The sequence below is a fragment of the Chamaea fasciata genome, unplaced genomic scaffold (assembly GCF_029207755.1).
Source record: "Chamaea fasciata isolate MVZ Bird 193981 ecotype frontalis unplaced genomic scaffold, bChaFas1.0.hap1 SCAF_6, whole genome shotgun sequence".
NCBI classification, from domain to species: domain Eukaryota; kingdom Metazoa; phylum Chordata; class Aves; order Passeriformes; family Sylviidae; genus Chamaea; species Chamaea fasciata.
Window position 1 is genome coordinate 37,031,605 of NW_027094091.1, and position 27,395 is coordinate 37,058,999.

Below are 27,395 nucleotides of genomic sequence, written 5' to 3' on the forward strand. Positions count from 1 at the left end.
TACAAAGTGTAGATCTCCAGCATTCCATTAGGTCTCACAAGCTTGTCCTACAGGTGGAACACACCTTTCATGAGGAGTTTTCAACAGGCTTCTAAGGGCTTTTATAGCACTTAAACCCACCATTCCTTTTCATTTTCATTCTCCAAGATAAGACAGGGGGGTTTTTTTGTTATATTTCATTAAAGCTATTAATATTTCTAAATATTTATATTATATTTATATTTATATTTATATTTATATTTATATTTATATTTATATTTATATTTATATTTATATTTATATTTATATTTATATTTATATTTATATTTATATTTATATTTATGTTATATATAGAAATTACAACTAGGTGAATCTTCATTATATTCTCCATACTTCTACCCTTCAAACAAAAATTCAGTGTTTTTTAAGCTTTAATCAACTACATTTCACATCATTCTCTTGAGATACACAAGGAATAAATAAAGAATTATGAAGCATAATCATAAGGATGATCATAACCACAAATATAATCAACACACGTTATGCATGAACTTTTGTTTCAAAAGAAGACACAGTGAACTGAAGCATTATTTCAGGCAAACAATTGTTTTCAGTTTTGAGTTTAATGTTTTAAAAAATCTGGATTAGTTTCTTTATTTGATGGAAGATATTCAGTGAGTGAAAAATTCCTCATTTCAGCATCCCAGAGGTATCCTTAGAAACTCTGATGTCCTTAACACTGATATTATTTATATCAATGCAAGTTACAAACATAACACCTAGAGCTAGTAAAATCATACTAAGGAATAAGGCAATTAGGCTCCACAGAATTCACTGAAAGTATGTAAAGATTGAATCTGTCCTGTAAGTAGTTTTTTTTTTCTATTTGTCATAATGAGATGGACCAACCTGCTCCTACATTTGGTGTATCTTAATGTGAAAAATGACTGACTTTATAGAAGGACCCGAGGGAAGCACAAGGAGCACAAAGCAAAAATGCTTTCACTAGAAAGACAACTTATAGATTGATAAAAAGTTGTTCTGCTATTGTTGATGGGAAAGTTCAAGGAAAACAAAAATCATCCTATCAAATTCCAGTCACAAACAGTTTGTCTCCTCAAACTGGAACTAAAAGAATCAAATGTACTATACTCTATAACTATTTATTTTTGAACAATTTTAAACTTTTCTGCCTTAAAAAAAAAAAATCAAAACACCCAAAACATAAAACTTCTTACTTACCTTTAGTAATCAGAGGCAGTACTTGCTAATTAAAACCATAATTAATTGCTTTGGAAAATCTATTTTGCTGCTTCAAAACCAGGAACACTTTTTCTCAGAGTTATTAATAGGTAATGTCAGCTGGAAATCAACGAAAGATATGTCAGTGGTATAGGCTGTACTAACTAAACAGGCCCCAAAACACCAAATAACGGAACAGTATGACTCATCTTTACATGTAACTCCATATGCTGTAGGAATTATTTCTTTATTGGATTCTATGATGAGACACTTATTCAAATAACTAACCTATGAGTAACTTCAAAGATGATGCTTCCTATCCCAGTCAAAATACATTTAAAATAATTTATTATGGATCAAGGGAGCAACAATCTCCCACCATTCTTTTAGTTGTAACTTCGCATACTTTGAAAGTGCAAAAGAAGGATTTAAATTTATCATTGCTCATTAAACCTGAAAAAGGCTGTGTCAATTGGGCGTCGCCCTAATTCACTTACATGTTTCCTGACAATAAAGACCATATGATTTAAGTTCAACTGATTCTAAAGTCATTATTTACTGACTTTACTGAAATTCATAGCCTGAAGTTGAACCAAGAGTGGTAAGAACAACCACTTTGAAAAGAAAAGGATCAAAGAAACACAATTACCCTAAATTGGGGGGGGGGGGGGGAAAGTGTAGAACATACACTAATAACTTCAGTATTTTTAAAGCAATAACTCAATATCATCACAAATAAAAATCATGCAATATTTAGTAAATCTCACTGCTTCAAAAAACCAAAAATCGCTGTGGAAGCTAAAGTTCTTTTTCACAAATTGAACACACCATTTTGCTGTAGTGAAGTACGTGCAAACTCAGGACTTCCTAAAGCATCACAGTTTAACCCAACCACACTTAAGGGAACTAAAAGACTTTTAGTCAAAAAGGTATTTTGATAAGCATCCTGAAAATGAGGGGGTAGTTGAAAGACTGACTCTATCATATGGCCTAATAATTAGTGACAAAAAGAAGATGCACATAAAAATACACATACAAGAAAAGATTTGAAGTAATTAGCCAATTACTTCAGAGCCATGGATAATGGGAGATAATATCAGTAAAGTATTACCAAACAGTGTGGAATTATTTGGGGGGCACAGCAGTGCAACATAAGGTTTAAAAAAAAAAAACCCTGACCTTTAGGTGTGAAAAGGATTGCTTAAAGCAAACTAAAAAGATAATAATAAGGGGAAATATGTGCCATCCTTCCAGATATTTTACTGAAATGATCTTATAAACTGAACCTCTCTCCAGCACAAAGCTAACTGTCAAAAATCACACCACAAAAATGAGTCATGGTTTAAAGCTATCCTAACATCTAAGTGGGTTAGCACTGCAGTTGACAAGATCTGCTCTCTTTCTCTGCCTTTGGCAGGAAGCAAAACTTCAGAATTCACTTGCATACATGGCAAACCATGGACTTCATGTTGCTCATCACCTGAGCATCATTAACGCTGAATACTTAAGATTATGTTATCGAAAAGGAATCATTCAATCACTGTTTTGTTTCACATTCAAATTGACTTAATCTGTAATATTAGATATAGAATGTCTGAAATAAGCAGTAAAATGGACAATAATCCTTTGACTACCTGAATTTCTGTAAGAGAAATACAAGCTTTCCTTTCCACTCATGTCCTCTGTCAAGAATAATTTTTTGTTGCTTTGTAGAATAAATTTAACACATGATTAATAAATTTATAAATTCTCTATTTTGTATCTGGTCACTAAAACAAGAAAGAAAAAAAATCAGAATAACCACAAAATTTTGCATGATCCAACTCACTCTGGGTTACATTATGAAAACAGATGACTTTTGTTGTCTCCAGACCTTAGTTGCTTTTCCTATTTCAGCATAGTCCTTTATGGACTTGGTTTTCATACTTAGAAGAATACTAAATATGTGGACACACAGTGATTAAAACAGACCAGGAAATAAAGCTGCAGTTTAAGGTACCCTAAATGAAAATAATGTGTTCTTAGAAAATAAGGGCCATTTAGAAAGCATTCCTTATGATACTTGCCACAGGCCTCCTGGTACTAAAAACAACAATTGTGAACACTCCTGATATAAATGAGATGTTTTGCACTGTTTTCTTCACACATGCACACCCAGCCCTGCTCCAGGAAAAGTGAGCTGGGGGAAGGTTGGAGGCAGGAACTGAGCAGGTGGAGCAGGATTTTGGTTCCAGCTATGCTGGACCCTCTCTTCCGCTCACACCTTTCCTGTCACAACAGTCAGAACATCGGAGACGGAACATACTTAGATCTGGTCCTCTACAGTCTAATTATGTCACTGAATGTTCATTACAAAATAAATTACTGATCTGACATGTTAGAAACTTTACAAAGCAAACCAGACTATTTCTAATTCGCTTTTAAAACAAAATACTTGGAAATATTAGTGAGATGTTCATTTTAGCAGCCCTGTGTTACAGAGCTTACGCAAAACTCTTCTTAGATTAAGACACATCAGAATCTTGACCAGAACATCCTAGAACGTTTATCTGAAAAAGAGGATGACCAATGAAAGAAGTTTCCAATGTGAGATGGATATTGAGAGATTATCCTGTACATGTTACACTACAAAACAAGTCTATCAGAGGCAGCTGGGATATGATGCAAATGCATTGTAATTGTCTGTGGATATGTGAGTGGCAGATGGGTGAATTGAGTGGAGGGACAGAAATAGTATATTCTATTTGGGGCTGAAGGGAATACAATTAAAGTAGAAGTGCAATTTTTTGCAGCTGCAAAGCGTTTTTGGCAGCAATTTTCTTGCAATCACTTTCAAGTAACACATGACTAGGACAGTAAACATCATTAAAATAATTGACTAGTCATCAGGAATAATAAATTAATAGAATAATGTATTATTCACACCCATCTATTCCTAATGTAGACACCTAAAACGTGGCTAGAGACAGCACTCTGAACACTAACTTGTCAGATGTGATACTGAAATCCATTCTTTAGTGTGTGGCTTAGACGAGGGTTTTCAGACAAGAAATAGTTCTGGAAAGAACAACGACTGGAATAGCTTAGGTGATATTTCTCAATCACTTGCCAGTGAATTTCATCAATACACTGTTGCTAAAATGAACTTCAAATTACTAAATTAAATCAGATGTTAACTTGAGTTACTGCAGGCATGACATGAAAGAATGTAGATGTTTACGGAAAACTTGTGTATTAAAAATATTATATATTAACTACCTGTAGAAAAAGGCTTAAATTTAATATTTGTCCTTCCAAAAACATTTAATACACAGCTGCTGATCTCTCAGAGAACTCCTTAGTCCATTTTAAACAATTTAATAGAGTAATAATTTTATAGAGGAACAAATCTGTATTCACAGGGCAATGGCTGTAACTGAAGTACCACTGCAGCCCAGCAGCGGTACTTCTCCCTCCTGTCACAGTGGCTTCTGCATACAGATGTGCACAGGATGATCTTTGGTAGCAGTCTATAAACCTGTCCAGCCCAAGGGACGCTTAAATCCAGGCTGTTGCCTTTTTCTGTGGAGTGAAAAAAGTGAATGCCTGCTTGAGAAGAAAATGCTGAAGGACAGTAGCATGACTCTGAGGTTTACCATAGACCCCCTCACAGCCTTTTCTTGCTTCTGCAGCGGCTTCTTCAGTACCAGTTGCCCACCTCTGGTGCTCGACAAAAAAATCACCAGCTACAGGCTGTGCAAATGCACTCTTGTGCTTTTCCCATGCTGGATTTAAGACTTCATCTGACCAGATAATTGAGATTACCATAAAGAGATCAACTTGTCCACAGCCTAATGAAGAAAATAAATTTGCAAAATAATATCCACATATGTTTATAAATAAAATCTGGCTAGATACAGTATTGATCAGCCATGTTATAAATCCTCAATAACAACAGTAAGATCAGCATGGCTTTTGAGGCTGCTAAAGAATCATTAGCATGCATCACAATGAACTTCAAGCATGCAGAGGTTCAAAACCTAGTCTTCATTCACACATTACACAGATCATTGCGAAAACCAGTCATTGAATTCAAAGGATGGATGATTTAATAAAGGAAATTCAAAAGTTTTTAGGGACCTCTGCATTTTATTCTAACTTGTCAAAGGTCTTTTTCTTTTGTGAAAGAAGAATAAAATATTGGCAATATCACTTTCTCATTATCTTTTTTTAAGCTTTAACTTTATTTAATTAATTACATAAAGCAGAACTAAAATTTAAAAACCTATAAACAAAGCCAAAGAACAAGGAAGGCATTATGCATACTTTGAGTACCTTGCTCTCAAGTGGAATCTTACCTGCCCATATCCTGAATATAAAGTGGAAAATTAATCCCACATTTAAGTTACTAAATGTATGTTTAATTAGTCTAGGATCAGGCGGACATTGTGGACCTTTACCACAGCAAGAGTTTTGCTTCCATTGTGAAAAACAGTGTTTGTAGTTTTTGTTTTAAACATCAATCTCCAATCATGAAATTCTTCTTATACATACATCTCAGAAGAGGTAATGAATTCATTCAAATAAATGAAACACTATACTCATTCTGTCTTGTTTAAGAACATGTTTCTTCTGCATGGCTCAATGAGTTATATTCCCAGTATTGTGATGCAAATACAAGAAAAATCTTCAATATTTGGAATGGATTTTTTAAAAATGATCAAGAGATTATAATGAGTGAAACAAAAAGCAAAAGAACAGTTTTAAATAATTTTATCCACTCAGTTGTCAAATATACCATAATGCTTGCTCTCTATTGTTTCACCTGACAAAATAAAAAACAACCCAAACCTGGAAAAATACTTTATTGTGTCAATTTGTATTTAGGAAGGATGGACAGAGGTCTGAAATAATTGTAACTTTTTTTTTTACAATATTAACAAGTGATTGAAGATCAAAACAGACTTTTCTAGCCATTATGGTGTCACTGATCCCATACTAATTTTTTTTTTTAATGTTACTACTCTATGTATAAATATATACTCAGCACAATTCTTTTTGGATGTTAAAGTGAGTGCATATTTACTAAAAATTCTGAAAGGTATACCAAAATTACCTATTCAATGTTCCACTATTACTTTTAATACAAAGGCCAAATCAAATCACTTTGAGCATATTCCTCTGATTAAAAGCCAGTATCACCATGAATTTAATTTTTGTCATGCAAGTAAATCAGGTCAGTAATTTTTACATTCTCATGCCTTATTACTAATTTGAAATCTTCAGTGTTTTAGAGATTTTGCTGAAGAACTTTTAGTAAATGTCAGTTAATGGGATTATAATGAGCATTTGAGAAAATTATATTTTTTCTTAAGAAAAAGTGAATAAGAATCAAAGACTAATTTGTTAAGATTTGAAAGCTTTGCCTGTTTGCAAATTCAAAACACAGAAAACTACAAAGCAAAACCATGTTCTATTTCTTATCTTGATAAATTCAGCTAGAACACTAAGTATGCAATACCTAAATCATATTTAAAATATCAATTGGATTGAAAACAAAAAGTATGTAGATTGGGACAGATATTGCTATAATTATCAGCAGAGTTTACTATTAAATAAATCTGTGACTGTAGATACAAAATAAATATAAACTTCAACATAAGACCAATTTTATCTGAATAACAAACCCAGGTAAGGGGCCAACATCACAGACTGAGATTCTTGATACATACTATCTTTATTTAACAATCAGTATAGACAATAGTAAGATACATGACTAATTAAGTGGATGTTCTCAAATCCTCTCCTGTATAGAAAATATAATTTAACTAAAGCATTCCTATGAGCACAAGATACATTCTTTGCAAGATTGTTGTGCTTTTAGATACTTGTTTGATATTATATCTGGCCATCACAGACATTTTCCTAATCTTCATAAATCTCAGGTTCCTTGTGAATCACAAAACAATTGGGGCTCAAGTAATTTACCATACACAGGCATGAAATGCCATCTGAAATGCATCCAGCTACGTTAGACAAACTCTCCTGTCACTTCCTGAAGTCAACAGCTCTCCTACAGGTCCTATGTCATGTTTACCAGCCACATCCAGACATTCTAGAATATCTCAGATGACACCTCTGAGCTGGCAAGAAAAATACAACACATCACTGCATTCAAGAGGCATGAAGCCTTCCAGCAACTTAAATGTCTTGGATTGAAACGCTGCCAACACGCTGCTCAGCACATTTGTCCTATAAGAAGTGCCCTACACTTTGCTCACAATTAGGTCATTAAAATATGCTGTGGCTCAAGAACCTGACATTCTTTCCCCTAGTAATTTAGAAGGGAAACACCATTCAGACAAAAGTATCCAGCTTCAGGTATACTACCTCTATTTAAAACAAATGAAATTTTATTCTGTAAACGAAGCATTTTTTCACAGTTGCTACCTGAATCCTCCTGTCTCATGATTTATCACCTACTGCCTTTGTATTTGTCATACTATTCTTTGTTACTAAAATACAAATGACCATCATCTCTGCATCAATAAGTCTAAGACCCAGAGTTTTTCAGCCCTTAGAAATGACAGATTTATCAATCAATATTTTGCTCACTAATATGTATCCTTTATTCACTACTTTTTCAAAACAAATATTGTAGGTCTCAATAGTTCTTGAAAAGATTTATTAGTTTATCTTTCATTGGCTGTTTCTAATATGATTAGTTTTTGTGTGGGTGAGGATTAAACAGTGAACACATTTGTCCAAATATCTTTACAGAGCCAATCATCTCTCTCAAAGCATACAGCAGCTTACATTATTTATATGTTAGGGGTCAGGATCACACCACCAACACATTCTTAAGTTCTCACTCTCTAAAAGAAAAAAAAATTGAAGCATTAAATGATTCAGATATTATTGAAGAAAAATGGGAAGTCTTGTTGGGCAAATATCAAAGTAATCTAAGGCTGGTATGTGTAGAAGACATACTGTGCAACGACAGGAGCAGAGTTATTATTTTGGGAACACTTCTGCTTGCACTGCAAAGTTTAATAGACCACTGACTGTGAAATGAGATGTCTTCCACTTATATTTTTCTTCCTTCTACCTCTTTGTAACTCTGAACTTTCCTCTTTTCAATAAAATTTCTTAATTATTATTTGGCTTTACTAGCCTCCCAAGTGCAATTAAACAAAATTAATACAAATTCACAGATAGGTACGGAGTTCAAATGATGTGCAAAACAATGGACAAATTTGGTGAGAACAAATTGCTCAGGAACCCTGTACTTAACAGGCAGTGCGTGCTTACTTGTAAAACAGCATGGTATAGTCCAAAAGACAGTATTTCAAGTCTGAAAAAAAGGCTAGAAGGGAGGACGGCAATACTGTAATATAAAATCTTTTGTTCTCATAAACGATTATTCTTGATGGTTTTTAATGACATCATTATCAGCTGCAAATTTAAATTTTCTTGGGGAAGGTATGGGGGGAACTAAGAAAAGAAAGCAAGTAATTTTTTTATTATTTCACTTTCAGCATTATGCTGGGCCTGACCTCAAGATGAGACACTCTCCTCTCCTATGGCATGACACTTGGAGTCTTCATGTGTTACTTTGCCTTCACCACAACCTTAATTGCAGAGTCTTTGACTTCACTGGTGCCAACAAAGGCACAGGTCAGGATATACAACTTAACAATTTTACTTTCCAGTTCTGTATGATAGAACAGGGTGTGATAGAAGTGACCTTAAAGACAATCTAGTTCCAAAGCTCCTGCCACGGACAGGGACACCTGCCAGTAGAACAGGTTGTTCAAAGCCCCATCCAACATGACCTTGAGCACTTCTAAGGATGCAACATCCATGTCTGGTGATTCCAGTGCCTCACTACCCCCAGAGTAAAGGATTGCTTCCTATTATCTAACCTAAACCTCTTCTCTTTCAGTTTACAGCCATTTGCCCTTGTTCTGTCACAGCAAGCCTTTGCAAGAAGTCACCTCCAGCTCTCTGGCCGGCCCTCTTTAGGTACTGGAAGGCTGCTCTAAGATCTCCCTGCAGCCGGCTCTTTTCCAGGCTGAACAATTCCAACTTTCCCAGCCTGTCCTCATACAGGAGTTGCTCCAGGCCTCTGATTATCTTTGTGGACATCTTCCAAAGCCAATCAAGCAGCACCATCTCTTTCATACACTTTCTTATATCTTCATGTTCTGCTTCCCTGAATGATCTGATCACCAGTTTCAAGACCAAAGTCACTTGGAGGCCAATGCAGCTATTGGCTCAGGCCAATGCAAGGCCTAATGTTTCAATTCTTCACGATGCAGCGATATTCAGAAGCAAAAGGAAAGCATGTGATCTTCTCACTGCATAGAGGAGTTTAGGTACTATTAATAAGAGTCATGAAACAGAATGATGAATGACTTGCTGCTTAAGTGTCCACCAGAACTGATGAAATTCAGAACTCTTAGAAAAACCAACCAACCAAAAAGCAAACAAACAAACCCCTCAAATCAAAATACATACATTTGTAGGATAACTCTTTCTTCTCCAGATACATCTCAGGCCTGACCCCCAGAAACTATATTGTGTCTACAATAATTAAATAACAGTATTTTTGTAAAAAAATGGAGGAACTTTGACAAATCCTATCCTTGTCATACTTTTGTTCTCTATACACATGGACAGAATTTTTTCTGAAGTAGGTGGGATACCAAGATTCAAACTCCTCTTATATTCTTCTTGATTTAAACCAAAAATTACTCTAAATCTTGTATTAATGGGGAACCTGGACTCAAAGACTTCTTGGTTCTTCTGTTGAAGGTGTTTCTTATGCAAACATACCACAGGTATTCTACAGCCCTGCACAGCAGGCCAAAAAGATAAGCACGTCTTCCTGTTTGAGTCCAGCTTTTCGCCTTTCCAGGTTATAACTCCACAGATTAGCACAAGACAATCTTCAATGTGTAAAGCAAAATAGCAACCTCTCATATGCCCTGAAAGTTTCCTCAAGACACTAACAGAAAGGCCAGCTGGTGATGTTACATGTTTTGAGTTCAATAAACTGTACACTTCAGGAAATTACTTCACTAAAATGGATGGTTTTCTGCTCCTAGTGCTGACCATATCAAAAAGGAAAATGTTAGTAGTCCTGTCTCATCAATTTTGTAATAAAATTGCTTGCTTTGGTAACCTTTAGCCTTACAAAGAGTTTCAAAAATCTCTCTCCCATGTTTTCTCTTCAATAATAAATCTGACAATAATAAATGGGCCCTGTTTGCTGTCCAGAGTATTTTAAATCACAGTCCTAAACAAAACAAAAGGTTGGGCTAAGGAAATAAGATTCACAGAATGAAGTCTGTCTCATTTTAAAATTAAGTAACCATAGGTAGAATTTCTTTTCTTAAGTGGAAGTCTCTAGCACAATATGGGAGACTAACATAACCATAAATACTTACACCATTTCTCAGGAAGCCTTAATAACTCCTTTGTTTGCAGCAGCTCTTTGAAAATAATGCAGCATAAAAGAGAATAATAATGAACCTTTTACTCCATATTTATTTCTAACCTTCAGGTATAGAGGCTTGGTGCTGTATTCAGGTGACAGTTAGGTTTATAAAGCTGTGCTAATGCATGGTCTCACAGTTCTAACAATAAGACTGAGTTTTTCCACTACACATTTTTTCTGAGTAACCACATATTTCCCTTTTCATACCTGGCTCCCAACCTTTACATTGAATTCATTATTTCAGTTTGAAACCATCTCATTCCAAATACTGTGAGTCTCAAAATTTTTGGCAACTGTGGGAGGAAGACAAACTCATGTTTTACTCTTAGAATTACAACACGATTGCACCTGGCCAGCATCTATCTGCCTCCAGTAAGTATTTCAAGCCTAATAGAAGTATCCCTTTCCATTAGTCTATTTAAGTCAAGCTAAATGTCTGAATATGAAGAGTTTTAACCACTTGTGAAAGCATAATTTCATGTAAGACCAGACATCTCACTAGCCTGAGTTGTTTCCAGCCACTCATATCCTGTATTTCATTCCAATGAAAGAAAAACAAACATAAAACCTTAAAAAACTTTCCTCCTCCTCTGCTTTCCTCCTCCTTCCTTCTTTTTCCTCTGAGAAAAGGCAAAGGCTTCCCATCTTTGAGGATTTAATGTGTGAACACAGACATTCACAAAACAGGTTTCACTTGCACAACCTGTGAGTTTCAACATCTTTACCACCAGTTGGCAGGGTCCGCCAGCCTAACACCATGACCTTTACCCTCCTCTCTTTGTCCTCTCTACTCCCACATTACTGACTGATTACTTTCCTCTACAAAAGCATTAATGCACACATTACTGGGGAGATTTTTGCCACCTTACATTCTGTCCAGAACTTATTCCCAAATAAGTCCTCTGTCAGCTTTAGAAGTAGCAACAATTAGAGTTCTCACTATTCATTCTCTAAAACTTTCAATTGCTTTTATCAATATAAAACTCTATCATCTTTACAGACAATGGAAGTTTATTAAAAAACTCCTAAATAAGGCACCACAGCATGCAAAGAAGATCCATGTTCCCTTTGCGTGGTAAAGAGGTTTTGGCATTGCAGTAAGACAAACCAAGTAAAAGTTTTCATTAAATTAATCAGTATTTAACATGGTGGAAAACCACGTTGATAAATCTGTACTCTAAAATAGCAGGATCATTTAAGAGTAAAATTCATAACACTAATTTTACACCAAGAAGCAAATCAGCTTAGTTTAGATCTACAGAAAAGAAGAAGAAATGTTAAGGTTGCATTCTAATTCAGTACAGCTATCCTTATGCTCTATAGGAATTTACAATAATACTGCATATAGTAAAGGTTGTAACAATCATTCATAAATCATGAAGAACTTCATATCAAAACTATATGCATTAGAAGTCTAATATCCTTTTTCTTCCCTGGTCATAATGATGTTTTTATTGCATCACCATTTCCTGGATTTATTTTTAATTTTAATAAGGAACACGTCCTTATTAAAGACACTTTCTCTGTAGCAGAGATACTGGAACAAAGAGAATGAACATTTCTGCTAACCCTTACACAAACAACGTGTATTACAATTAACTTTGCATGTAAGAACTCCTGTGACTATGGAAAGAGCATTCTGGGAATAAAACAAGGATCAAAATTTAGGCAATTTGCTAAAATTAATAAGATCACAGGAAAGAATCCATTTACAATCCAATAAAGTAGGGGATAAAATGCGGATTGTTTCTGGAATGCTTCTCATTGTCTTGCCGAATAGGAAAGTAATAGCTCAGGAAAGTAGCCACATTCCAGGTACAGGGTGAACACTACACTATAAATTGCTAATGAATCAAACATAAACCTGTGAGAAATTGCTACATAGTTTAGGATTTTGTCTGAGAAGTATCTGGCATTTTAAAATATGTTCTTTGAAAACTGATTTAAACAAGAAAAATAAAACCAGCTTGCATGTCTTCTAAAAGGAAAAAAAAAAAGCTATAAAAGCTATGAGAATATTGCTGCTCTGCTGTTTAAAAAGTGAAATGAAGTCTTTTTAATCAAGTCATTTGTTTCATATACATCCACAGATGCAAAGGATCATTAGGCGCCCCCAAATGAGGAGGAAGTCTAGATCATGTTAGAAAGATCATGGATGTGACATATTTGTTATTCCCTTGATATTATTTCCTGCGGAATGACTAATCCAAGAGTTTGCACATCGATGTTTTCATTTTCCATCTGTGAATGCAACCAACGTGTATCATCAATTACACATCAATTGTTCAGGATACGTGCCAAGAGGAGGCCACAAAAAGATATGAATTATTTTTAGCTCTGATTTGCACTTATGCCATCTAACAGTGATGTCTTGCACTTCACAGGTTTTAACATCTTTAATTTACTCATTCAGTTACAGTAAATCATTCGGGAACATTAAGCACTATGCAGGAGAATTAATGTGTTAATATTTCATGAAAACATGTGGATAATTAGGAATTTATTGCTTTATGGTTGGGTTTTTTTTGTATCATCTCTAAGTGCAGGCGGTGAGCAATGGTTCCGGGAACCACACTCACTGCTGTGTAGCATGGGCAGAGCAATACCAGATACTGTGAAGGTTTTGATGGTTATATAAAGCAGCTAGACCAAGCGGTGACTGTCCTCTAATGTACACATGATAAAGGGTATGAGCTAAATAAAGCTGCCACTCTTCCCTGCAGCTGACTACATTTGCATGCACTAAACTTCTCCCTGATGCTTACATGTCATAGGATAAGCCTAGAGAACCCCAAACTATGGTTACAGAAGTCACCTACCACACCCATCCTAGCAGAAATTACTGGCTGTGCATGTCAGTGATGCTGGACAGAAACAGAAATCTTTCCCTTTGCCGTGCAAACACAGCTCAGTCACTTTGTAAAATACTAAGTGAGCAGAGAAGTTTGAGCAAAGAGCAGCTAAGAGCTGCAGTGAGGTCCATAAACCAGGAACACCCAAGAGTGTTCTAAGACTCTGTTACCATGCAGCATCACAGTCCTTTACACAGACTTCTGAAATCGCTTAAGATTATGCTGCCTCTCTAAAACAAATAGTTGACTTAGTAGTCCTCTGATTTTTCTTTGCAATTTGTTTTCACTTGCTTATTCAGGCACAGTGAAAATATGAGATCTCCCTTAAAGCCATCATAAACAATATTTTTAGTCTGACCCCATTAATGAGCTCTTCCTTCATGTAAAGGATTGCTAGGTGGCAGTGGTTTATCAGGGGAAAAGAAAAAAGTGATTGCTTTAATGGTTCTACTATCCAGCACAAAGAAATGCTGGTGAAGTTTTTCTCCAAAGTTAGACACTTTAAAAACCCAAAACTATAACAGAGGGCATTTCTGTGTTTATGCATGTGTGTGTATTTGTATGCAATGGTAGTAGTAGGAAATACTCTCAAGAACTGAAATATACATATCTAACATGCATAAATTAATTTTATAGCGCTTTTGTGTACATGCCAGGAATGGTACAAGCAGGAGAAATTACACTAATATGTTTTATTTGATTAGTATTGGCATAAAAACATCACATTAACATTTGTTTCCTTTATGAAACCCAAGACTTAAGTGGAAATCTAACATTATATATTTACACCCAAGGAAAGTAAACGTGCAAGTTAGCACTAAAATAACAGTTACAATAAAAATTATAAGAATATTCCTTTTACTTTGAAATATTATCTGCAGTAAGAATATTTTTAGGGAAAATATGCCAAAAAAAAAAAAAAGGAAAGCACGCTTCCTGATAAAAACCATGATTTTAATCACATCTGTTTATGCAAGATGTCAAAGAAGTTATTGTACTTGAAAGAGGAATATAATTATTTTATTATAATTATTATATTATTTTTTCCTACTCAGTGTACCATTATGACATTTAGATAAATATTAGATTATTTTAAGCACAACTAATATTTCATACAAAAATTTTATTTAATGCAATGCAGAACACAAAATGTAACATTTCCTCCAAGTATCTTCTGAAAACGACCATAATATCACATTAATATTCACAGCTCTGACATCCAGTATTCAATCATTTATGTCCCTGCTTTCTTTTTCAAAAGCAAGACATAGGCTCTTGCTATCCTGCCATTGCACCTTAGACCCAGAGTAACCTCCCTTCACTCACATGCCGCCACTTCACACAACCACTGCAGTTTATTTACTGACACTTCTCTCCTATACACTGGGCATCCCGCCGACCTGGCTACTCAGCTTTCCAAAGGCTGCAAAACCTCACTCACCAGACTAAGAAAAACCTGGCATACACTGCACTTGCTGTTCTTCAGATAATTCAGTTTGTCTTGCATGTAGCACTTTTTACATGCTAGTCTAGCCTTATCAAGAGAGCTCAAGAAGTTTAGTGGAAAATTCCTTCCCTTCTTTGACATATGAAAGAATAAATAAAACTGTTGAATACTTTTAAAAAGTGTAGTCTATATACTAAAACCCAGCTGTATTTTTGCCAACTATTTTATACCTTTATATTGTTTTTAATGAGAATTCACATGGAGAAAAAAAAAAAAGAGAGGCTCATATTTATAGCCAATTAGCATCTGACAGATAACACAGTAGGAATTCAGTTTGCAGCCCTAAATTGTAGCAAAGAAAGTGCTTTTGACACCAACATCCCTGAAATAAGACTCAAGTCAAAGTTAATTATTAAGCATAGTTTAATCAGATGCTAATACATAAAACAGTGCATACCAGACATTGTTTTTATTATTTTAATGAAGCTACTGCCCTGACAAAAAGCCTGATCAGTAAACAAGGTTTGTGATTTAGAAATTCTAATTTTAAAAAGTGTACTTATTGTTAGTGTATTTTAAATTCCTTTCAGTTCTGCTGGCTGACTACATAAAGGACCCAGTATCAACAAATTCTTTCTACAAGTTAGACAATTCATTTTTCCCAGAAAAACTGAGAAATTATAAGAAACAGAGTACAGACCTATATTAATCAGTTAAGGCACGCTAAAAATAATGACATATTAGATGCTTTTATACACAGAATTATTCTAAAATAATGCCCTCAGCTAAGGTTAAGGCAGGGGAGAGGAAGGAAAGAGGAGAATGAGAACCCCAAAACTTCAAGCGTTTCCATTTCAGGACAGTAATTCATTTAGAGGATACTATAAACATTCCAAAATTCATTACACACAGGCTAGATACACTAAGAAAAAAAACACCATGTAAAACTATCCAAAATAGTTGGCTCAGATTCAAACTGATTTATAATTAGATCTCAATGATAGTGAGACTATTTTCTCTGGGATCAGAGGAAGTGTTTTCTTTAGAAATTCAATACCTTCTGTTTTCTATTTCAAAAATGGTCCAATCAAGTCTGCATTGGGTTTGCATGGCCAAACTTTAGTAGCAGAAGAGCTACAGGGCTGCCTTCTGTGAGAAGCTACCAGAAGCTTCCTCCATGTCCAGCAGAACCAATCCCTGGCAGCTCCAAGACAGACATGTCACTGACCAAGGCCAGTACAATTAGAGATGGTGGTAAGGCCTCTGTGATAACAGACAGGCCTTCTCCTGGGCTGCTGGTGGATTTCTGCCTCCCCATGGTCCTGCAGAGGCTGCAGGGGCACAGCTGCTTCATCATGATCTTCACCACAGGCTGCAGAGGAATCTCAGCTCTGGTGCCTGAAGCATCTCCCGGCCCTCCTTCTCCACTGACTTTGGTATTTGCAGAATTTTTTCTCTCACATTTTGTCACCTCACTCTTCTCTAGCAGCAATTACATCTGTGCAATAACTTTCTTTTCCTTCTTAAATCTGTTATCACAGAGGAGTTACTTTCAGTTCCTGATTGGCTCAGCGTTGGCCAGCAGTAGGTCTGTCCTGGCTGACATTGGCTCTGCTGGACATGGAGGAAGCTTCTGGCAACTTCTCACAGAAGCCACAGCTGCAGCCTCCTGCTACCTAAACCCAGCCATGAAAACCAATACAACATATAAGAGCAAAACCAAAACAAGATAAAGGTTTGGATATGCCATTAAAAGTTTTCCAAGAAATATAGGCTTAAGAAACATCTGCTAGCCCAGTTAACCCATTTTCCATTTTCTACTGTCTTCCTTCATTTTAGGGTAAATCAATAAACTATCTTCAGCTAGACTACTATTCCTGCAAAAGAGAAATCTTAAAACATTGAACGTCTATAACAAAACTAAAATGCTAAGTCTATATCGTACCTGAAATTGCAATTTTCAAGAGCTCCCAGCTTGTTTTCTCAACATGCAGAAACGATTTTCATCCATTCTTGTTCCTAACCACATTTTCAAGAGATACACAACGTATCTACAGCTCAGTTCTACTATTATGATAGAGCATCACAGTGTCATTTTATACCAGGAGTTGAGATAATGAGTTTTCACTTAAATACTTAATTAGAAGCCCCATCACTGTCAGCAAAGAGTGTTGGCTTAAGAGAGAGTTATTTACTGAGTAAGTAAAATCTAGAAACAAACGCTTTGCTCATTTGAGTAGGACTCTTTAGAGCAGCCTCTTATTTTCAATAACATAAAGGAGTGTACTCGATGAGTAATTCATTTTCACAGCTCTAGATTTATACCTATCCCAGTTTATTATCCTGTTAATAAGACCACTGCAGCAATGGTCAATGTTTTATTTGAATTGGGCAGCCCTTCTCAGTGTGATATACATCCCAATAATATAATCTGTACTTCATTCAGCTGGTCTCTCAAAGGTGAAGTCATTCTCAGAAAAAGTTCAGGAATATTTCCTTAGCAGCTTAATGTCAAGGTATAGTAATAAGACTTGATGGGTACATTTAAAACAAAACTATGGATAGTGTGGTCACAGATATAATCCCCTATACAGTGTGTCTATCAGCATTCCAATGTCACATTTTGACTTAGAAGTTAATAGTGTTTTGTAACATTTCAGTATTCTTTATTTGAAAAAATCATATAATTAAATATAGCTTCTAAATACTTATGGAAAACACAAACACTCTGTGATAGGACAAGCAAGAAAGATGAAAGCTTAGTCAGAAATACACATTGCATCTTACAGACACAGCAAACGTAAACAGGCTGCTATATTCTGCAAATTCCATTAAGTTTATGTGCTTTTAATTGCTAAACAAAATCAAAGTATCTAAGAATATATGCTGGTAAGGTTCATGCAGGCTATAGATAAAATATTTTGCCTCAACCATTGCAGTGCTAACTGGTGGCTACAGGATCTCCTGCTGGTCACCTATGAAAATAGGGAGGAGAATGTTAAAGAATATAAGCAGTCTGACTTGTACCTAGACTACTGAAACAATTAAACAATCCTGCTTTCCTTTAAAGTAGGGACTGTTCTGAAAAACTCTGCTGCTAAGATGTATGACATTCACTCATGACAATAATGTTCATGCACAACAAATGTGTATGAAGTACACATTTAGTTTACCAGAGGCCTCACTGAGGCAAATCTCTGTCTCATCTGGACTGTCCTCAACACTGGGCACTAAAAAGCTCAAGAATGTGATCGTGGAATCCAAGAGAAGTAGTTCTTGTACAACAAACAGAAAAGAAGACCAGTCTTGTTGAATTTTCCCTTGCCATTTTCCAGTATTTGAATATTTTGTGGCCAAAGATTTGCCTTCAAGACTTTTGAAATAGCAAGTTTCACTTCCACTACTCTCTTTGAAAAAAATTGAGTGTTAATAGTTTCATAAAATTTCATTAACCATACGTCCAGTGAATGCAGACATCAAAACACTAACAGAAAATTACCTAAGAAAGGTTTTTGCTTGCTTTTTTCAACATTGGAATGTGTTCCCTTAAAGACATATTTTCAGACCATACTGGTTTTACAGACCACACTGGATATAATAGTAAACATCTATATACTGCCCTTAAGTCCATTCCTTCCTTCCCAATTCCATCAAACTGTTCAAGGAAATATGCAATGTAAGCAAGATATATTAAGTTATTAAATTTCATCTTGCCAGGCAAAGCCCTTTCTCACAGGTATAGATGTGTGTGTTGAAAGGAAGAAAGAAGGTTGTCTCGGAACTATTCCTTATCTCCTGCAGCCAGAGCTACAGTTAAGATGATTTTGAAAGTATTAAAAAAAAAAAAAAAAAAAAAAAAAAGATGAGAGTCTAAAATTAACTTTGTGGATTACTGTAAGTTTAATTTTTTTTTCTCTTTACCAAGCTGTTCTGTGAAATTCAACAGCACAAAATTCCTCATGTTTGCACATCATGATAAACCACAGAAGAGGTTTTCTTGAAATAATTCTTTGAGGGGACAAAACTGAGGCTGGCTAATGCTTGAACACCTGCTTCTTCTGTTGCAGTCAATAACTGCAGGTGTCAGTGTAGTCCTAGCATCAGCAGCTACTGACTTCTCCATAAGAAGCCACAAATTAAGCAAAGCAGAACAGGTCAAAACCAAAAACTGACTATAGCTTTAATTCTACCCTTACCTGCCTCTAGTACTAGCAGAAATTCTCAAACAGACATGTAAGTACAGGAGTATCAGAAGTTCTGACCAGCAACAGTGCAACCTACTGATCAAGGCAGAGTGGTTCTTCCCCTCTGCTCAGCACTCACGAGGACACAGAGGAGATGGAGACAGATCCTTCTTGATAAGAATGGTGGCAGGATAAGGGACAATGGTCATAGGCTGAAGCACATATTAGGTTTCCCAGATAGGTTATGTAGTCTCCATCTTTGGAGACACCCAAAACTAGAAAACAGGGCCCTGAGAAGCATGGTCTAATCAGACCTGGGTTGGACTAGATCTGCAGAAGAGGCTCCTCCAACCTAAACTTTGATTCTGTGTAATTTGCTAGCAAAAAGCATGAAGACACATCAATAGTGAAGCAAATCATTGCCTAGAAAAGGGAGCCCCAAGACAGAGCAAAGATGGTTGTTTGGGAACACAATAGACATTATCAAAGATTGTGCTGGGCAAAACAATGTGAAAGTAGGAGAGAGAAAGGCAATTACCACCAAAGCAAGAATGGTCTTAACACACTGCTCAAAGAGAGCATTTATTGAATAGAAGTATAGATAAGCTCTTGTAGAGGCCAATATGGAGAAAATAAAGTAGACATGGTTCAAAACTATCTGGTTTTGCACTTCGGTAGTGATGCTGAAATAAGAATGCTTGTTGTTTATAATTACCCTGTGACCAAGTGTGAGTTTGACATTTAACTGCTAAAAAAAATATTTGTTAGCATCTTTCCTTTAAACTTCTTCTTATTATTCATTTTGGGATTGAAATTGATTTTTCAATTTGGGGCCAAAATGAAACATTTTAAAATTCAGATGTAGGGTTGCACTTCCCCCCCCCCCTTTTGTCCATCTGTACATCTTCATCACTTATTTAGCATCTTCAAATAAAAATAGTAACTTCAGTCAAACAAAAATTTTTAAAGGAAAAAGAAAAACAAGAATGAAGAAAAAAAATCATTGACAATTAAATAAAACAAAGGTTCCTAAAGCATTTTTATCTTCGTATTATTTTTTAAAAAGTTTTAATTCTTAACATTTTCATTAACCTTTTCTAACTCCACTTCCTAAGCAGCTTTTACTGTGGTGTTGTGAGTTGGTCTGTTTATCCCTCCTGCACAATGTTTTGAAACTATCGGAAAATTTCAGCCATATTTGAAGTAAAGCACTTAGGGTTAGATTCCTATGACAGTTTTCCGCAGCACAGGTCTCCATGGCCACACGAAGCTGTGGAGCCTTGGCTTCTGAGAAGCTGAAGACTGCAGTGTGTTCTACTGAGTGGCAGCCAAAAGATGGGAGGCAGTTTGTATCCAGCACACTCACATAAAGTAATGAAGACCCACTTATTTATGGCCTGCCAGCAACAGAAGCTGGGGAACAAGATCTTGGACTAGCCCTACGTTCAGAAGTGAAATTCTATTTCTTGAACAGCCATTTATGAGCCCAAGTATCCAAAATATCTACAATTTGAACAGCAGCACCTTAGCTCTTTTGTACAAGGAGAAATCATTATTAGCAATCGGACTGTCTCCCACACTCTGGAAAGAAAAATTATCAAAAATAGTTCATTCATAACTGGAATACCTCCTGTCTGCACATGACACATAATATTCAATCTTATAATTCCTTAAATTATGTGCCTCAAACATTCTCTTTCCCTGGACACATCAAACTGTGATTATAACTATGCAGCAGAATTGAAAATGTACTTCCTTTACAACTTGCTGTAGATTTTTAACAGTATTATCAGAAAACTTAAGTCTGCCTGGACTTCAATTAGACCATATCTACCTCTGCAAATGTTATTTTTATGATGTGTAAGATTATGCAAACAAGTAAATTATAATTACATTGGAGAATAATAGCACATGGCAATTTCAATACCAATAGTATTTCAGACATAATCCATTTCTATACATAATCTAACTGATTTCCTGTCTTTGAAAAAGGATTTTCTTCTTTTCTGAAGGTGAAAAAGCTATTTCCATTTTTTAGGTTCAAAACTGAGTTACACCATATTTTTAATGTAATTTGTTTTCTTTGTATAATTAAAACTATAACTATCTTCCAATACATGCATTAATAATGCAAAATGAGAGATTTATTAACGTCTTAATCTCCAATTATGTTTTTTCAGCCACAGATTTTTCTCCTTTGAACTCATCTGTGAGGAAAATATATTTAATTGCATTTTAAAATGCCCCTAGGGCTGGCATAAGTACTGAGGATCCTACTGGCAAAAGCAGAACCTTTCCGTACATCTGCTTACTTTAAGGTCCTGTTTATTAAATTACTCCAGTCCTACAACATTAATGACTTTTTAATTATGGTCTTCTTTTGACTTCCACTCCACTCCCATCTTTCTGAATTCAGGCCACTGACAGCCATCCCTTCGCCTGCGTGAAGCGCTCTCCATGTGGACAACCAGGAAAAAAAAATCAGTGACAATGACTTTGTATTGGTTTTGGCTGGGGCAGAGTTAATTTTCCTCATAGAAGCTGGTATGGGACTGTGTTTTGGATTTTGCTGGAAACAGTGTGGATAACACAGCAATGTTTTCATTATTGCTGAGAAATGCGCAGAGTCAAAGCCTTTTCTGCTCCTCACCCCACCCAGCCAGCAAGAAGACTGAAGGTGCACAAGGAGTTGGGAGAGGACACTGCAGGGACAGCTGACCTGCACTGACCAAAGGGATATTCCATACCATATGGTGTCAGGCTCAGCATATGAAGCTTGGGAAAGGGGAAATGCTTAGAGTGATGGTATTTGTCCTCAGAAGTCAGCATTACACATGATGGAGCCTAGCTTTCCTGGGAAACCTACCTATCCATGGGAAGTGGTGAATGAATACCTTGCTTGGCTTTGTTCCCATGCACAGCTTTTGCTTTACCTATTCAATTGTCTTTAAGCCAACCCATGAGTTTTCTCACTTTTACTCTTCCAATTCTCTTGCACATTCCACTGGGTGTGTGAGCAAATGGCACTATAGGACTTGATTTCTGTCTGGGGTTAGATCACATCAGACTTCTAGAGAGTTTCAGAAGTATATGTCCATTCATCTCGGTGGTTTTTGCATTCAGTATTAGTGAGACAAGCACTTTGACATTGTGTTATGATTCGTGATTTGTAACAAGCATTCTGGTTTTTGCAGCACTAGGCTTGGCATAGCCTCATAAAATCCTTGAAGCAAAAATACATTAACTTTTCCACAGGAAATAAGTCTGAAACAATCTATCAATCTCACACAAAAAGTTCAAAACAGAAGAGGAAAGTATGAATAACTCTGATTTTCTGAAGTCTCATGTTACCCAGGCAGGATTTATATATTGGAAACAGACAGCATAAGCAGTATTGTCTACGTGGAGAAGTAATTCTTTTACAGAGAAAAAGCTGACATTTTTACCAACTACCCCATATAACTTCAATCTCATAATTGTTCTAGGAAAACATAATCGGTCTTTATTAAATTCACTAGTTCTGCTAATACTGACTTTTTAATGATTTGTCTTGTTAATAACTTAAAGAAATTTTTACTATTTGTGAATCCTCTTTAAAGCGACCAACCACTATACAGAGCCATTTCTACTGGCAAATGACTGATTCTCAAAGCAACTTATACAAAATTTTACATTATTTTTTTTTTATCTACTTACATGATTTATGCTTTATGATTTGTTTTGCAGTCTCTAAACTGCTGTAATAAAAATGAACAAGACCATTGGGATCATTGGACTATACAACAGAGCAGTTCTATGATGTATCCATGTGCTAATCCCAAAAAGGTGTCAAAATAACAACAAAGAAAAAAATCTACATTCCCCTTTATGAAATATTAGTGAAATTAAAAAATATTTCTACAGCAATTTCTAAAAATCTGTGCTGACTTTACAATGATCAAAGAATATTTAGGATAAAAGTGCCACAAGTGAAACTCCAAAGTGCCTTTGGATATCTACCCAGTATCCTAGCTTGGTGTTTCTGTGATGCACTGAATGATTCAAAATGCTACAAGGAGCTGGAAATGCTAAGGAAATCCTCTCCTATTCTAAATACATCTGATTCTTTAAAAAATTATGACGTAGAAAACTTACAGTCTTCTAAGGCAATTGGCAGAATGCTGAAAGTTTTCATCCAGTTATTACAGAAATCCAATTTTCTTGGTAGGAAATTTTATTCTGAGCCCTTGACTCTGTTTTGCTAGTCTGTACACTTTCACATTTACTTTGTTATATGCAGATCAAGCACTCTTTTTTCTCTCCCTCCCAGATAAGTGCCATATAACTCCAGTTTATCACCAACACCATCTCTGTTTTGGTGAGATACAGACTGAAATCATCAACGAGGTCTTTCCTGTGTTAGTGACTCTGCAACCATGGAGAAACACCTTATAAGCAATAGAGTTGGTCAAACTCAGAATAACTGCTACGGAGTAATCTATTGCTGAATTTTTACAACTCTTCTGAAAGTCAGGAGAGGTACTGAAACATCAGAGTAATAGAAAGTTTTCACTTATGCCTTGCCTCAACATTTATATAACACACTCATACATTTCCACAAAATTGTATAGGAGCGGTGAATTGCTGTTGATCACAGGTGTCTTTTCTACAGGACAAACCCACAATGTCTTGCTCTCCTGATGTATCCCACAGGCACCAAAGGGCAGACCACAGTGAAATGTGGAAACAGTTCTGTAAGAAATATTACCATTAGGAAACAAGGGGGCATTTCTCTGTGATACCATGAGGCATCATGGGAGCTCTTTAAGCACAAACTAATCCCAGAATGACAAAAAAAAAAAAATCCCAGTTTCTCAGGAAGTCTTAGAGCTATTTTGTTTTTTGCCTAGTTCCATACAAAATCTAATTGCTTCCATTTCTAACAGCGCAGCATTTCTTCTTCTTCTTCTATTTCTAAAAGCATAACATTTACTATTTTTCTTTCAGAAAAGGACATCTCCACGCTCTTCATTCTTTGTTTAAAAATATTTTGAAAGCAGTAAGGCTTATGAAGAAATGTGTGCTCTGGGACAATGCTTTATTTTAATAAATGAAAGGAGAAGGTCTTCTTTGTATGAGTGTCAGTGATAGTGAATGCAGGGAGCAACATATTGTCACTTCAAATTACTGTAATCCAAAGGTATTTACAGACTTCAATCTTAGTGCCTTCACACACTAAGCACTTCACAATTGCAAGATTTTCTGCAGTATTAATAGTATTTCCCAGGGCCTTCCTAATGGTGTACTTCAAAGGTAAAAGTTTCTCTTAATTTGCAACACACTTCTGAGTACTAGATTAAAAACAGGTCCAGTTCATGTCTATTTACAACCTACTCCAACTGATCTTTCTAATTTCTAACAGCTACTATAATAGACTGTGTGTTGCATCATGCCCTAACCTCTATTATTTTCAGCTGTAGAGGTAGGCATTGTCATCAGTATTTTACTTTTTATTTTAACTGCATGATTTGACTGAGTTTCTTAGTCTGTACCCTTCATTTTACCTCTGAAAACAAGAGGTATAAAAGGGATTTTAGGAAGGGATTAAAGTATTTAGTCTTCCAGAGAGCATTAAAGGTAATTTATCACTTTAACTCATGTGAAATTCAAACATCTATAAACCTCCCACCCTGTCCCAAATCACAAATAGCGACAGGAAACAAACTTAAAACTCACCCAAACTACCACAAAACATTTTATCTCGAACTATATGTGATGCAATGTCAAATACCTCATCTACTATGCTATCCACATCAGCAACTAAATTAACCAAAGTGACACTAAAATCCAAAGACTTTTCCATACAGAACCTGACACACCAGCCAGTGCCAGGAATACAAAACACAATTTTCTTCAATACTATTGAGAGGTATCTTTGCCTTTTTTTGGACAAAATATGTTTTTCTTTTTTTTTACTATCTAGATTGAAGGATTGATAAGAAACCTCAGGTTCTAATTTACTGGTTTGGAAGTTCTTATCTTGCATGCCTGTTATCTTTTTCAAGTTATCTATTTTCTTTGAAATTCCTTCTAGGAGTTTTTGTGCAATTATTCTTGCAGGAGCTAAGCTGCATCACAGTTTTTTAATATAAAAGACTACACTGAAATTAATTTTGTACATTGAGGGATGGGTATTCATCACAAGTCTTTGCTAAACAATAGTATTTCCTCTCCTGACAAGAAATTTGTTCTCTTCATGCCTATTCAACAATAGCTAATGGAAGAAAAATTGGTGGAGAAATTCCAAAAATTGGCTCCTTAGCCGAAATCAGAGCATTTACAAAAACTGGATTATGTTGCAATTTAAAGCAGGTTTAAAGTTCTGGCCTTTAACTGTCAAATCATTCTTTGTTCAACATCACCAGTTTGTATAGTAGCATAATAAAAAGCCTAAATTTTAACATAAAACACTGATTTTTTTTTTAAATAGGATACATTTTGATTATTCTAACTTAAAAATCTACATTTTCCTAGCAAAAAAATTTAAAATGTTAGGACTTGTTCATTTGGGAGGCAGGAGGGGCTGGAGAGGAACAAACCAAAACGCACTTCAGTGTCTTCGAATCTTTTCAAAATTTGTCTTCTCTCCCTGTGTTTAGCCTGTTCTGCAGATATGGTGGTAAAAAAAAAAAAAAATTATGTTAGGACACAATTTAAACAGCGCCTTGCAAAGTGAGTGAAAGGAAAAGAAATCCAGTGGAAAGGTCAGACAACTCCAGGAAATCAAGTAACACAAGAAACTATTTTTGAAAGCAAGAGCTACAGTGAGGTTAATTGTGCAAGACTGAAGCGCCACACATCACTGTAGCTTAGTTTTTATTGTTTCTGGGCAGAACTACCTTAGTTTCTGGGATGCATCTCAACTCTCATCTCTCTCTAAATGCTTCTCCCTTTCCCAATGAAACAGAATTTTCAGTTCACACACCAGCACCTTCTACCTCAATTTGATCCATAAATGCCTCAGGACTAACTTGATGAAACAGACCAAACTTTCTGAACCATCCTGGTCACATTTAGAAATCCACAAGGGAAATGACAGCACACAGTCTAGAATCAAACATGACTCCTGGATTTGAAGAGATAACATAGAAATCATACATAATGGTTCAAATGGCTTGTGAAAGTTATTTAAAAAAAAAAAAAAGTTGTTGAAAGAGGAAAAAAAAGAATTGTAACATTGGAATAGCATCAGCTTTCAACACATGTTGAAAATTGTATTTCCAACTTAATCATGAATGAGTTCCTTCTAAAAACACGAGGAATTTCTGTCAAGGTTATCTCTACTCCTTTATTCCTCCCCATTCTTAAAGCACTAGATGAAACTCAAGCCACACATTTCAAATTTCCGTATTAAAAAGCTGGGATATGCACTGACAAGTAACACACACATACAGCTGTAGAATTTACAGACTGGAAAGCATGCTAAACACAGGACTTGTATTGGACCAATACTGACTGCAGAACTTCTTGAGGTCCCTTCCAGTCCTATTTTTCTGTTATTAAATATGGTCATGCAGAACACACATAATTTTCTCACTGCTTTCTCATGAAACTCATTGTGGCTTTTGTTTGAGGCTGTAGCTGCTGAAAGTGTTCAAGGAACAGATGTGCAGATTCTCAGTTGTGTGCAGGATTGGTTTGCTCTGTGTATCAACTTCAGCAACGAGCTCCAGACTTGGATGCATACCCCTGCCAGAGGGCTGGAAGGGTTCCCTGGGGATCTCAAGGCAGGACAACATTGCATGCAGACAGGTATTAATCCTGGCATCTTACATTTCTTTTTCCAAAAGAAAAAAAAAAAAAAAAAAAAAAAAAAAAAAAAAATAGAGGTGAAGGGAATCCTAAGAGACATTTCTACATCCCAAGATGAATAAGAGACACTCAAACCATTTCTTCCCTTAATTTTTTGGGGGGAGGGGGGGTTTTCCTCTTTGTCATCAATTATCCATTCATCTCAATAATCAAGGTTTCTTGGGGGAAAACCTCCTACATCCTAGCAAAGAACACATCTTAGCTCTGAGGTTGGAGGTCATTAATCACATACTCCTTCAGGAGAAAAGACAGCTATATTGTCTGTGCACATGGTTCCACTCTGCTCTTGGGTGAAGCACATAGATTGCAGCCTGTACACAGGAGTATAAAGCAAACTGAAACATCGAAGACAGATGTGA